Source organism: Camellia sinensis, chromosome 2, assembly GCF_055761805.1.
Source record: "Camellia sinensis isolate YWXY chromosome 2, ASM5576180v1, whole genome shotgun sequence".
Classification (NCBI taxonomy): domain Eukaryota; kingdom Viridiplantae; phylum Streptophyta; class Magnoliopsida; order Ericales; family Theaceae; genus Camellia; species Camellia sinensis.
This window is the reverse complement of record NC_138962.1, coordinates 79559880-79574290: the sequence shown is the minus strand read 5'-3', so window position 1 is coordinate 79574290 and position 14411 is coordinate 79559880.

Genomic DNA, 14411 nt, shown 5'->3' with positions numbered 1-14411 from the left:
GTGTATAGACGTGAAAAGTATGGGCACATACCAGACCAAGCTCAACATGGAAAGGCGCAAACCCTAGATGGAAGTGATGCAGTGAATGCATGCAAGCTACAATGCAATATCTACAATATGCAATGGAATGGATATATTCACAGTGAAATGCATGACATATGCAATATATTACAATGAAATGCATGACATATGCATGTTTGTTTTTTTTTGTTTTTGTTTTTTTTTTTTGAAATGCAAATGATGCATGTTGATGCATGCTGATGTAAACGCGTGACAACGCACGTCTTGTGATATACATGACAATGCATATGATCTTGAATGTGCGACCACGCGTGTCACTCGAAATACTTATGAACTCGAATGCGCGACGACGCGCATCGCTTGAAATGCATGATAATGCATGTGAACTTGAATATGCGACGACGCGAGTCGCTTGAAATACATGTACAATGCAACTTACCAAAAGTCGTTCGGGCACAACAAACACCGAAGGACTTGCACCTTCAGAGGATTTAAGGTCTCCTAGACCGAGCGTATTTAAGGTCTCGCCAGACCATTGAAAATGCATAACAATGCAAGCATAATGGCGTATAACTCAACACGTGTTTGCAAAACAACGCATGGGGGGCAACTTTCGAATCTGAAAAGAGACAAAAGGATACAAAAAGATACACCTTGCACATATTCGAGTGCCACGCACAGAAGACACGGTCCGAGGTCAAAACGGAGGCCGGTTGAGCTTCGGAAAGGCACTGTCTCGCACTATCTTGAGCAATAAATGCCCCAAACTATACATCTGACCCAAACAAGGTTGTAGGAGGCTCACCGGCTATCAGGAGAGGTCACCGGCCATCCACCGGCCATCAAAACATCTCACCAGCCAAATATTTGGCCGACCGGCCAAAAATTTAGCCAACCGGACAAATCTTGCTGAATCGGGGCAATTTTGTCCTTTCGCCTTGGGTCTTTTAAAATAGGGTTTCAAACCCTATTCTTTTCATTCTCCTTGGCTGAAATTTCACCCTCTCTCTCTCTAGGATATTTTCTTCCCTTCGCTCCTCCATTTTCTTGCGTTTCACACTCGTTTTATCGTTCGATTCGCGAAGTTCTTCGCGTTTCGAACATTTTGAACCGAACATTTCTTCGTTTCGGTGTTCCTTTTGCTATTTCCACCTTTTAGGGTTTGTTCCCCTCGAGTTTCTCTTGATTTCCTTGCCTCTTTCATTTCCCGCCTTTTCCGGCCATTTTCCGCCCTCTCGGGGTTGACTTTCCGTTGGCCCTTCGCATTCTAGCCCGATTTTCTCTCTTCCGGCCATCTTCACACCACTTTTTGACATGGAGGATGATATTCCACAGGGCGGGACTCCCCCGGATCATGAGGTGGACCCAGAGGCCGAGCTCCTCCCCTTGAGCGTCCGCCCATTCGACCCGGCGACCTACAGGCCGGCGGTTCACGTGCTTCCTCCCGACGGACTTCGTCAGTTCCGGAGTTTTGCGAGAGGTATGCCACCAGAGCTTCTCCTGCGCGAGCCGGAGTCACACTTATCATACGACGCTTCCGAGGTATATTCTTCCCCGTTTCATTTTTCGCAATGTAGAACACTTAACTGCCATAGTTGATTTTGTTCTTTAACTGCTTAACCCGGATACATCGATACACTGTATGTTGTAGTTGACTGTGAACACACTTGCACTTGATGTCTATTTGAATCTGAACACGTGCACACACGTTGCATTGTCACTGAACCACCCAAACACACTGGCACATCGCATGTTGTAGTTCACTGCGAGCACACCAGCACCCGATGTTTGTTTGAACTTGAAAACTTGTACTCACGTTGTATCTGTACTGAACCACTTGGAAACACTGACACGTCATATGCCGTAATTCACTTCGAGTACACCGACATCCGATATCTATTTGAATCTGAAAACGTGCACACACGCTATATTTGCATCAATTTTTGACTGTTCTTCAAAACTGTACATTGAATATTGCTTCGCAACTGTTGTTTTTGAATACAGGGAGATTCCCATACCTGCCAAGGGTATGGGAACATTGCCGCTCAAGATTGGTACACGGAGCTACCTGACGCAGTTCGCCATATCGTGGATCAGGCCGGCTTCGGTGCATTCTGCAGGGGACTCTCCCGACTTACTGCGAGCAGGCCTCTCCATGCTGCTCTAGTGGAGAGGTGGTGGGACACCACCGACTCTTTCCACTTTTCTGTCGTGGGAGACATGACGATGACTCCCTATGATTTCTCGATGCTCACCGGCATCGGGGTAGGGGGTGATCCGATCCCCTTCGACACCGACATGGATGAGTGGGTGGCCGCTCAGATTTACTTGCTTGGCGAGGTGCCGCCTCTCGCGCGTCCTGGCTTCGTCAGGTATTCATGGTTCGAGGTCCAGTTCAGAGTTCAGCCAGCCTTAGTTGAGGAGGCTCTGATGACCCAGGAGGCGGTGGAGCGATATGCACGCGGCTTCCTCATGTTTCTGCTGGGGACGACTATCTTCGCCGATCGGGTGAACACTGTGCCCCTCTGCCTGCTGAGCGCTCTTGTGGATGTGACACAGATCTTACGCTACGACTGGGGTGGCGCTGCCTTGGCCACTCTATATGGATACATGAGCTCAGCCTCCCGTTGCAGCGGGCAGTTACTCGGGGGTTACTAGCGAGCTTGGGAGGTACACCTCTTTCTCTGTTTTACATTTTTGCCTTTCATTTTCTGTACTCTGTACACTGCACACACTACGGTCTGCTTCACACTGAATGTACACTGCACACACTGTACACTCTGCACAATACACTGCACAATACACGATTCTACAATTTCTGCTTTATTCTGTATTCTGCTTTATCTGATAATCCTACTGGTATTTGCTCTGCCGTTGTGGGTCTACGCCTACTTTCTGAGACTCGCCCCAGTGCCAGACGTGGAGACCCCTCTCATCGTTCCGTTCTCGCGCCGCTTTGACGTGAGGTACGTGCGGAGGCCCCGGGAGACGTTCATCTTTTTCCGCCGCTACTTCGACACCATCACCCCCGCAGAGGTATGTTCAACTTTTAGAGTTTTATTTGGCTTGGCTTTACACTGTATTTTCAATATCAGTAGATAACAAACTGCATGTCATTTACAGATCACTTGGCAGCCTTGGGCTCCATTGCCTGCAATGATTCGAGATCGATTTGCTGGTGCAGAGGAGACTGCACGTTTCAGGATTTTGCTGGAGGGCTCGGTCTGTCGGACTTGGTACCTAGGTGAGTGTTTCCTACGCCAGACCCTGGGTTTGCCAGAGCAGATAGTTCCGGGTCCGCCTCCTACCCGCATGAGGGACACCGAGAGGTGCACTGCCGAGGAGATGGCCGATTACACGATCGGTTGGGACGCGGAGGGCTTTAGGGGCGAGGGCGACTACTCAGAGTACGTTTGGACGTACATTATGCGGCCTCTGAGCGGTGGCCGTCGAGCTGAGAAGGGGAGGCCTGCAGCGCCGGTAGTTGGAGCGGGAGCAGGGGCAGGGACGTCGAGGACAGCTCGAGTCCGTGGTAGGAGCGGAGCTCAGAGGGGACAGGGGACTAGTTGGCCAGCACTGCCCATGACGATGACATGCAGAGGATGGGGCGGGGCGACTTACCAGATTCCCATTGCTCCCCCTCCGGCTGATCATGAGTTAGTCGGGTTCTACGGCTTACCTCCGGTATGTACTTCTGCATTTTGCATTATGCACAGTTAGTTCATTTCAATTCATTTGACATTCCACAGAATACTGATGCTTCTAACGCTTTTGCAGGCCTCTTCTAAGTACACTCGCCAGTCCCTAAAGTTGACCGCCTCCGTGATGGGGATGCTTCAGCAGAGCCTCGACCTTCTGGCGATTTACAGCATTCCGGTATGTTCCTCTGACCACGGTCTCAAACCATACATAAACTGTTTCACATATCTGATGCACAACACGACACTGGATACACTGCCCTCACGGCATCTGACATATTGTAGCCCACAGACTGTTCACAGCACTATCTACGGCATTTATACACTGTACTCGTACACTGCATTCTGCACTAATACATTGCCTACAGTATTCACACACTGTATTCATACACTGCATTCTGCACTGATACACTGCCTACAGTATACTGATGCGTTTGCCTTTTGTGTTTTTCAGCCTCCCTTCCAGATCCCTACCATGGGAGGTACTCCAACTGGACCTTCTGTTCCTGCAGGAGGAGATGGCAGAGTATACCCCCGCACCAAGGCGGGACGCACCCATGTTGGGAGTAGCTCACGGGCACCCGTCCCTGATGATGATGATGAGTCCGAGGCTGAGGCAGAGGCGGAGGTAGAGACGGAGTCATCTGAGGAGGAGACCGGAGATGGCACTGACTCGGGTTCAGATGACGGCGCTGATGATGATGCTCCTGGACCTTCGTCTAGGAAGAGGACGAGGACGGACCCCTAGACCCAAGGCCTTTTGACATTGATCCAGATTTTTGCTATTTTTCTTTTTCTCTTTCTTTTTGTACTTTTCGCTGGTAGCTAGAGTACCTTGTACTGCCGTAGGTAGGTTTTCTTTTGTTTTCTCCAAAATTTTGTACTTGAAAAGATGATGAAATAAAGCAAACCTTTTTTATCTGAAAAAGTGTTACATTTGTACATTTCATATATTGCATCGCATTGTATCATGTTGCACCTCAATGTAAATGAAATTGATTTGTTGTCTGAAAATTGAACACTTGCATTGTAATAATCAGATAACGAACCAGGCAACAGCGAAACGACCCATACAAACCACTACTTAGTCCGAACACTCGGTCCATACTCTACTAGGGATTAATCTGCATACAGCCCATAACACAGCGCTTGGTTCATTTTGCACACAGCGGATCCTGAACAAACAGCCCAAATCTGACAAGACGAACCATGATGGTTGAATCTACTGAAGTTGAAGCACACTCAGATGCGATCCGAAACCCAGAAGCTTCAAAGAGGCCCAGGTTTTTCTGTTCACACTTATCGGGGGTGGACCCTGCAGTTGTATGAAAGAACCAAAACATGTTTTCGCACAAATGTGGAGAATGGCACAACATTCTGAGCACAAAACAATTAATTTTTGAAATTGAAGAAGGGTTTTTTTTTAAACCAGGGTAGTGAGCCTACAACTGGACATAGCAAGAACGACTCAACAACGGAGACAAAAAGGTAAACAACCTAAACACAACGAGACACACTCGGAAAAGACTCAAAATAAAGGTTGAAGTAAACAAAACAAAAGACACGACATACAAACGCGTTAACGAAGACGGGGGACCTCAGATCACGAGGAGCCAGTTTCTCTGGGTATTGTTTCCCACCCTTTCTTATTTGTGATTCTTACATCACTCGGCCCTCAGGCTCGGTTTTTCTCTCAAGACCCTTTGGCTCATTTTTTCTCTCAACTTACACCTCTCTATTCTTTATTTTCTCATTTTTATCCCTCCCCGGGGTGTTTAATGGATGAATAGGAAGTTGTGGGTTCACGCCCGACATGGTTAGCTCACAGCTGTTTCTTCCGGTGGCGTTTGGTCGATGCCCCAAGTAAGGGAACGGAGTACCTTGATCCCTTCAGATTCGTGTTTCGCACTTGGTTTGATACCTCGTTGCTCGGAGGTTGAGAGAGCTTTCAGCCCTTTAATGACAGCTTCAGTTGTGCCCTTCTTGGCAAGTATGTTGGCGATGGGGGAAAGACAGGAAGCCTGACTCAGCTGTTCCCCTAGTTCATCATTTTGACCATTTTTGTTTTTGGCTTTCCACTAAAATAATTTTGACCAAAATGAGAGTTAGATTAACATGTTTGTTCGATTTTTGATTTGAAAATCATGCAAGTCAGGCTATAACCACTGAAAATTGTCCTTTTTTGGTCCAAAATGGTCTAAGTTTTGGAAAAATGAAATAGTTTTCGAGAAAATAGTCAACCTCAGTAAAAATTTTCAAAAACTATTTTTGCAAACGGCCGCCGCTCAACGAGCGCGGAACTTGCTTTCGAGATGCGCAACCTCGGATCGGAGGCAATGGAAAATTGCCCCTTGTTTGAAGGATGCTGCACGGCAACGGAAAGTTGTCCCTGGTTTGAACGGCGACTCATGGCAACGGAAAGTTGCCCCTTGTCTGGATAACGCTGCAGCATTTTGTAAACAGTCCTCATTAGTGACGATCACGACCAAACTCTCGGACACGGAGAAGACGAAGATGGTCAAAACCAATATATGGACACAGTCACTTTGAAAGTGCGTGGGGCTGGACTTCAGGACGAAGCTGCCTACATATTCCAAACATGGGAACCAAGGATGATTAAAAAAACCATTGCATGGACTTAGTCGCTATGAAAGCGTTGGGGGCTGGACTTCAGGATGAAGTTGCCTACGTATCCCAAACATGGGAATCAAGCCTTACGTAGTTCCGGGTATGGTACACTCGGGTATTAACCTTCACTTTTTAGGCTCTAACTTTTTCCAAGGCGCCCGCTGCGGGTTTTCGACCTTGCGAGCTTTATTCTTCTTCCATTTTTCAATTCTTTTGTTTTTTCTTTTTTCTTTTTCATCTTTTTCTTTTTATCTTCTTTTTTCTTTTCTTTTTTGTATTTTTCTCTTGCTCTAACTTTCGCCTGGGTCGCCCTTCCGGGTTTTCGGCCCAGCGAGCCTCTCAAAGGGTAAAAGTGTAACAAGTCCATGCCAAATGGTTTTAGGGTTTCGAAGTCATCTGTGTCCAGGAGAGTGACTGTTGTATTGATTTGCAAGAGGACCCATCTTTGGCTCTTCGAGTACATCGGACATTTTTGCCCCTAGTTCGAGGGGCGCTTCTGATTCAGCTCCGCGAGCTTCTTCTGATGAGGTCTGATCTTCTTGATCTGACTTTGGTGCCTCTTGTTCGAGGGCTGCTTCCAATCTGGCCACACAGGCCTCCCTTAATGGTCGATCGTTGAACATTCCGAATTGTGGTTCGAGGTTTTAAAGCAAGGGCTCAAGTTTTGAGGCTGAAAGCGATCCTAAGCTGCACAATCTTAAGAGCGATTCCACACAGGTTTTCGCAGGACCGCGCAAAACATTTTGTTTTTGAAAGTTTTAAAGAAGCGACAAATCGTTCGCGCTGAAGATAGTGTGGAACCAGTCTGGATCAAGCCAGGGTCCTTCTCAGTACTCACGCTGACAAGCATGATTTCAATCATTAAGGGCTTAGCATGCCTCTCTTTCTCTTAATTTGATCAAAGTTTTGCAAATCCCGAGGAATTCCTTCCCCTTTGTTTTCACCGTAGTGTTCAAAAAGGTTTTAAAAAACTTAGGTCAATGCAATGATTTTCAGGGCACAAGAGAGTAGGTGGAATGTACTGCTATTCCATTCAAATCCTCTGGAACAACTAGCTCAAAAGAGCAGTAAGAACGGAAGCATGATAGCCGCAGCTGTTTCATTCAGATTCCCTGATTACAACTGGCTCCACGGCAGAGATAGACATAAAAGAAAGCAAAAGGGTAATTACAAAACAAAAGGGTGTTCAAGGCAACAACCCTGAAATCACCCGACATTCTATACAATGGGATTGACTCGACGCGACAAGACAGACCCTTAAGCAAAAAGACTGACTCAAAACAAAGAGACAGACTCAAAACAAGACCACCGAACTGACTCCACACCTAAGTCAGAAACCACAAAAATTGGCATTCACAGATGCTCAAAAGTGCGTGCCAAACGCCATATCCGAAATGCACCAAGCGCCGCCCGCAGGTGGTCCAACCCCTGATCACAAACTCGCAGTATCCTCGAAGTCCAATAGCTCAGTAGTGACAGACTTTGCTGAGGTAGGCGGGAGGATGACCTTATTGTCGATCAAATCTTGCACTTCATGACGAAGGCGGAAACAACCATCGGTGCTGTGACCGGACTGTTGGTGGTACACGCAGTACAAGGTAGCATCATGTGAGAGAGGGAGATTCTTCGGGAGGGGTCGAGGCTCAAGGGGTTTAAGATGTCCCTTTTTAGCCAATATTTGGAATGCCCTAGACAAAGGCATGTAGAGGGCGTGAAAGACTCTGCGCCCTCGAGGCAGGTACTTTGAAGTCTGAGGGTTCTTGCTAGACGCACTAGCGAAAGGGTCGGTAGGCACTGCCTTGGCTTTCTGATCTTTTCCTGGTACAGGGTTGGGAATGAAAGGAACTGTCTTGGCATGGCGGGGCCTATCCCGATTTTTCGCCTGGCTTGAACTGCCTTCGGTTGGAGTGGGGAAAGCATCATCCACAGCTTTAGCCACAACTGCGAATACTTGCTGCTTAGTCATCCCCCCAGCTTTCAAAGCCTTGACTGCCCACAGCAGTTGCTCAACAGGATCAACATCTGCTCTCACTTTATCTTTACCTCTAGCCTCAGCCTGATCAAGGGTTTGGGTTACTACATCAAAGCGAAGGCCGGTTGTTGCTGACACGTCGTTGTTGTAGCTGGAGGCAACCTCTGGTTGGCTGAGCTCAATCACAATCAGCCCCAGTAACGGGGGCTCTTGTGGTACAAAATTCCCGGCATATGATGTGGCTGGTGGCGAAGCCGACATTCCATAGGCCAGATTGGCCACGGATCTCTGGAGATCGCCGATCATTCCCATTAACTCAAATGTGGTAGGTTCACGAACTTGAAACATCTGGGGTTCCCAGATCGGGCACGCAGCAGGCGACCTGGGCGGATGCGGTACATCAACATTGGTCTCATCCTGCAAAATGATCCCTTGGTCTAACGCGGCTGCCATAACCACAATTTCGTCTGAACTCTGTGTCATTATAAGTTCGCTAAATTGAATGGTGACTGATGGATCAGGTATCTGTCTTGCCTCAGCAATGGAGAACACTGGTTATTCTGTACTAAATCTCTGAACTGAGAGAGAAAACACGCAGCATTTCGGCCCAAATCAGAACAGACACAAGTATAGCTGACTAATTGTACTCTACTACTGATCACTGTTCTGCAAAATCACTGCCCCGAAACACTGGATCTGATACCCGTGGATATAACCGATTCTCAAATTCTGATACTGATGCCCTTAGGCCCGATTCCCCAAACTTGCAAATTGGTATGTACGTTCCTGTAGAGATACACTCTAAAAGCACATAACAAGCAAATGAGAGCCAAAACAACCCTATGTTGGGGTAGGGTTTCCCTGTCCTATTTTGTCAGGAGCTAGGGTTTCACTACGCACGCAGCGGTTTCAAACAACCTATATTGGGTAAGCAACCTGTCCTAGCTTGGAACGGTCACTATGGATTTCGAATATGCACTAGGTCGAATGTTCAAAAGGGTGCCCCAGAAAAAATCAGGGTTTGTGCTCCCATACTGGCAGAGCCCATAATCGGTCAGCCTTATAGCATGCTTTGACAAAGCAAGCCTCCGGCAAACCGTTCAGGAATAACAGATGGTAAACACGGTGTCCTAGGCGCACCAATGCACATGCAATGCAAAGAAACACATAGTGTAGTCAAAACAAGATATCATGCGTTCGAGTCAAGTTCTCTAAAGCCCCCAGCAGAGTCGCCAGAAACTATTTAGTCATCCCCGAATCACCGTACAGATGTCACAGACACCTTCCCTGTGACAAATAGGGCCTATGACAACAGACGGAATGTAATTAGCACGTGTAGGTGGGAAGTTAGAGCCGAAAATGCATTAAACTTAACTGAAAAAAGGCGTTAAGGGGTCAAAAATGCGAAACAGCCCCCGAATCACCATACGGATGTCACAGACACCTTCCCCATGACAAATAGGACCTGTGACAACAGAAGAAATGTAATTAATATGTGTAGGTTGAGAGTTAGAGCTGAAAACGCATTAAACTTAACCGAAAAAAAGGCGTTAAGGGGGTGAAAATGCGAAACAGCCCTCGAATCACCTTACGGATGTCACATACATCTTCCCCGTGACAAATAAGACATGTGACAACAGATAGAATGTAATTAGCGCATGTAGGTTGGGAGTTAGAGCCGAAAACGCATTAAACTTAACCGAAAAAGGGCGTTGAGAGGGCGAAAAAGCGAAACAACCCCTGAATCACCTTATGGATGTCACAGACACCTTCCCCGTGACAAATAGGACATATGACAATAGAAAGAATGTGTGTAGGTTGGGAGTTAGAGCCGAAAAAGCATTAAACTTAACTGAAAAAGGGCGTTAACGGGGCCAAAATGCAAAACAGCCTCCGAATCACAGTGCCGATGTCACAGACACCTTCCTCGTGACAAATAGGATCTATGACAACAGATGGAATGTAATTAGCATGTGTAGGTTGGAAGTTAGAGCTGAAAATGCATTAAACATAACCGAAAAAAGGCGTTAAGGGGGCGAAAATGCGAAACAGCTCCCGAATCACCATACGGATGTCACGTACACCTTCCCTATGACAAATAGGACCTATGACAACAGACGGAATGTAATTAGCATGTGTAGATTGGGAGTTAAAGTTGAAAACGCATTAAACTTAACTGAAAAAGGGCATTAAGGGGTCAAAAATGCGAAACAGACCCCGAATCACCATATGGATGTCACGGACACCTTCTCCTTGACAAATAGGACCTATGACAACAGAAGGAATGTAATTAGCACGTGTAGGTTGGAAGTTAGAGCTGAAAACGCATTAAACTTAACTGAAAAAAGGGCGTTATGGGAGCGAAAATGCGAAACAACCCTCGAACCACCGTACAGATGTCACAGACACCTTTCCTATGACTAATGGGACCTGTGATAATAGATGGAATGTGATTACCATGTGTAGGTTGGGAGTTAGCGCTGAAAACGCATTAAACTTAACTGAAAATGGCGTTAAGGTAGTGAAAAAACGAAACAGCTTTGGAACCACCAGAGGGATGTCATGGGCATATTCCCCATGACATATAGGACCTCTAAGAACTATCGGAATGTCATTAGCACATGTAGGTTGGAGTTTGAGTCCTAAACGCACTCCTAGAACTTAATCGAAAATGGAGAGTTAACATCCAATAAATGTTCAACTTTTTCATTGCAAATGATGCCATTGTTTCATCATATATGGTGGTCAGTTGGGTGGTAAACGTATTAATAAAGCATGATATGGTTATGGAGATAACCCCATAGATTACTCATTCATTTTACTTTGATTAGGAAAATGAGAATGAAGAAGAGTTAAAATAAATTTACCACCAAAGCATTGTACTCATAAAAATTTATTTTATGAGGAGGTATGCTCCTAAAAATTGTGTTTCTTGTAAATTGGAATCAAGTTTGGAATAAATCTTTCATGATACATCCATATGATTGTATTTCGAAAAAAGGTTTTTATAGATTGTTCTACCTTAAATGCATGTTATTACAATCTTTTTCCTATGTCTAAATCAATTGATATTTTGTAATCAGTGCAATTGTTTTTTTTTTTTTTTTTTTTTTTTTTTTTTTTGTAGATGGCTTTTGGCGTAAACTTGTGGATAGTCAACATTTTTGTTTATGGAGGACACTTGACACTTTTGTATAATCCGGCTAACTATGTGTTCCTTTGCTTTTGTGTAGTTTAGCATTACTGGTACATATAACTTTTGTAATCCAACTGATAGTTGCTAGCGTGGCATATAGATCACCTTTTGTCGTGGTACAGTTTACGATTGTAATTTGTACCACGCCAAATGGCCATATCGCATGGTACTAAATATATTTTTTCTATATGGAGGGTTGGTTTTTTGTATAGAATTATAATTTTAGTTTGGACAATAGTTGGTTTGTAGGGAATATATACATTTAAAGTTATTTATTTTTGGATGGTTGGAAGTAATATGGATTGTGGAATGATTGATAAAATATGTATTGTTTTGTTTATATACTTACTACAGGTTGCACAGAATATAGACATGTTGTGGATAAATTGCAATTTTTTGATAAAACATAAGATCATTTTTTTGGCGACTAAACAATTCGTACTCAAATAGGAAGTACATATTTTAGTGATTAAAATGTTAATAGCTAAAACTTAATAACAAATTTCAGAAAACAATTATGGCAACTACAAAGCTTAGAAGTGCCAACAAAAAGCAGACATTAGATGACTAAAACTTAAAGCATAATCAGACATTTGGCGACTAAAATATTTTGCAACCAAAAAACAAAAAACATTTGCCGACTAAATGTTTAGTAGGCAAAACACAAACTATTTGGCTACTAAAAGCTTAGTAGCCAAAAAAATTCAGCCTTTTAGCGACTAAAAAATTGGTAGGCAAAAAGAAAACTGGACTTTAGGCGATTAAAATGTTAGTAGCCAAAAACAATCTAACATTTGGCGACTAAAATATTTTGTAGCCAAAACAATTTTGATGAACAAGAAAAACACTTTTACCGACTACAATTTTAGTAGCAAAAACTTTGACACTTTAGGCGACTAAACTTTTAGTAGCTAAAACGCAATCACACTTTAGGCGACTAATATATTTAGTAGCTAAAAAATAATAGGAGAAACCAAAAAAAAATTTGGCAACTAAATCTTTTAGTAGCTAAATATAAGCAACGTTTTTTGCGACAAATATTTTTAGTAGCTAAAATGGTTATATTTAATTTTTTTCCAATACTTTTGGTGATGAAAAAAATGGTCAGCATTGCATTACTTTTGGCGACTAAAATAATTTTAGTCGCCAATTATCTTCCCCGACAATGATTCAGCGACTATTCTTGCGACCAAAATATTTAGTCGCTAAAGATATTTGGCGACTAAAAATTTAGTCGCCAAAAGTGTAAATTCTTGTAGTGAATGCAAGGAAATAGAGTTTTTGAAATTAAAAAAAAAAAATGCGACAAAGAAATCAAAGAGAAATAAAGATGAATAGATAGAAGATTGTGTTACCGTGAAGAATAGAGTTTCGTGATTCCAATTTATACAAAACCTTAGTTCATCTTCTTAATTGTTCATAATCTGCATTTTGTTTTAACCTAATACAATCATATTTTGATGTAGATTTTGAGATAAAATGTGTATCAAGAATTAGATTGTACTCTAATACTTCCTCCGTCCCATTTTTTGATCTAGTTTCCTATTTTAATCTGTCTCAAAATATTTATTTATTTTTTATTTTGAGATATTAAATTTTGTTAGATTTTTAAAATTACTCCTTATAGATCCTTATAAACACATTTTAAAATTCAAATTATATGTCTCCTTAATAAGTTGGATTTTCTTTAATAGACAAATAAATTTAAACATAAGGAATATGAAAAATAATGATAGATATACATAACTAGGGAGCCTAATCATAACAAATAATTCGGCGCACATTTCAAGGATATATATTGGGTAAATTACACTTTGCACTCTTGCACTTTGCACTAAATCTCACTTTGGCCTCTACAAATTAAATCATAACAGTCAATCATTTACACTTCTGATCAAATTCCATTTTAGTCCCTGCACATAAAATCATGACAGTCAACCCCTTGTACTTTTGATCAAACTCACTTTGATCCTTATACAAGTGTCAGTGTCCTATTTTTGTTACTCAATTATTTAAATATTTAACAGAATATAATTATATGACAAGAATATGACTACGACATGAATGTAAAAAAAGAAAATCATCTATATTTTCCACTATAATAATTTATGTGTTTGGAAATAATGATCTTTTCTTAGTTTTATGAAGGAAAAAAAAAAAGAAAAAAGGAATGACTGGAGTGTGTGTATGATTTTTTGATGATTTTTTAAGTTCTTGAATTTTTAATGATTTTTTTTTTTTTTTTTTAAAGAAAAAAAACTAAAACCCTAGTTCCCCAACAAGATCTAAAGTTGGTGAAAAAAGCATAAAAGTAATTAAACATGTGTTAAAAAAAAAAATTAAAATTTGTTAGTGCTTGGAACGTATGCTTGTTTACAATTATGAAACTGATAGCTAAAAACTTTTCATAATATTTTTTCCAGTAAGTTTAAATACTCAAGTTACTTTTAGGATCTTATTTATGAAATATGTATTTCAAATTGATTTAAAGTGTAAATCCTACAATACAATAGTGGAATTTAATATGTATTTTTTTCAAAGGGTTACTTTCTTTTTTTTTCTTTTTGTTATTATTATTTGTTTTGTTAGTTGTTAAAATTTACAAAGAGGAAAACAAAGATAAATCTAAGAGGAAAACAAAGATTAATTGGAAGTGGAGATGCCGCTGCGCAGGTTGCGCAGCAGCAGCTATTGTGCCGCGAAATATGCCTATTTCAGGGCCCATTTTGATAATCTGAACCATTCACATTTTAGAATACGTCAAGTAGAACATGCTTGCAAAAAATCAAGTTAATTGGATATTGTTTACTCATTCATCCACTCACATTTGTATCTACAAAAATAAATAATAATTGTGATTTAAAGTATCAAAATAAATATAAATTTGAGTGGATTA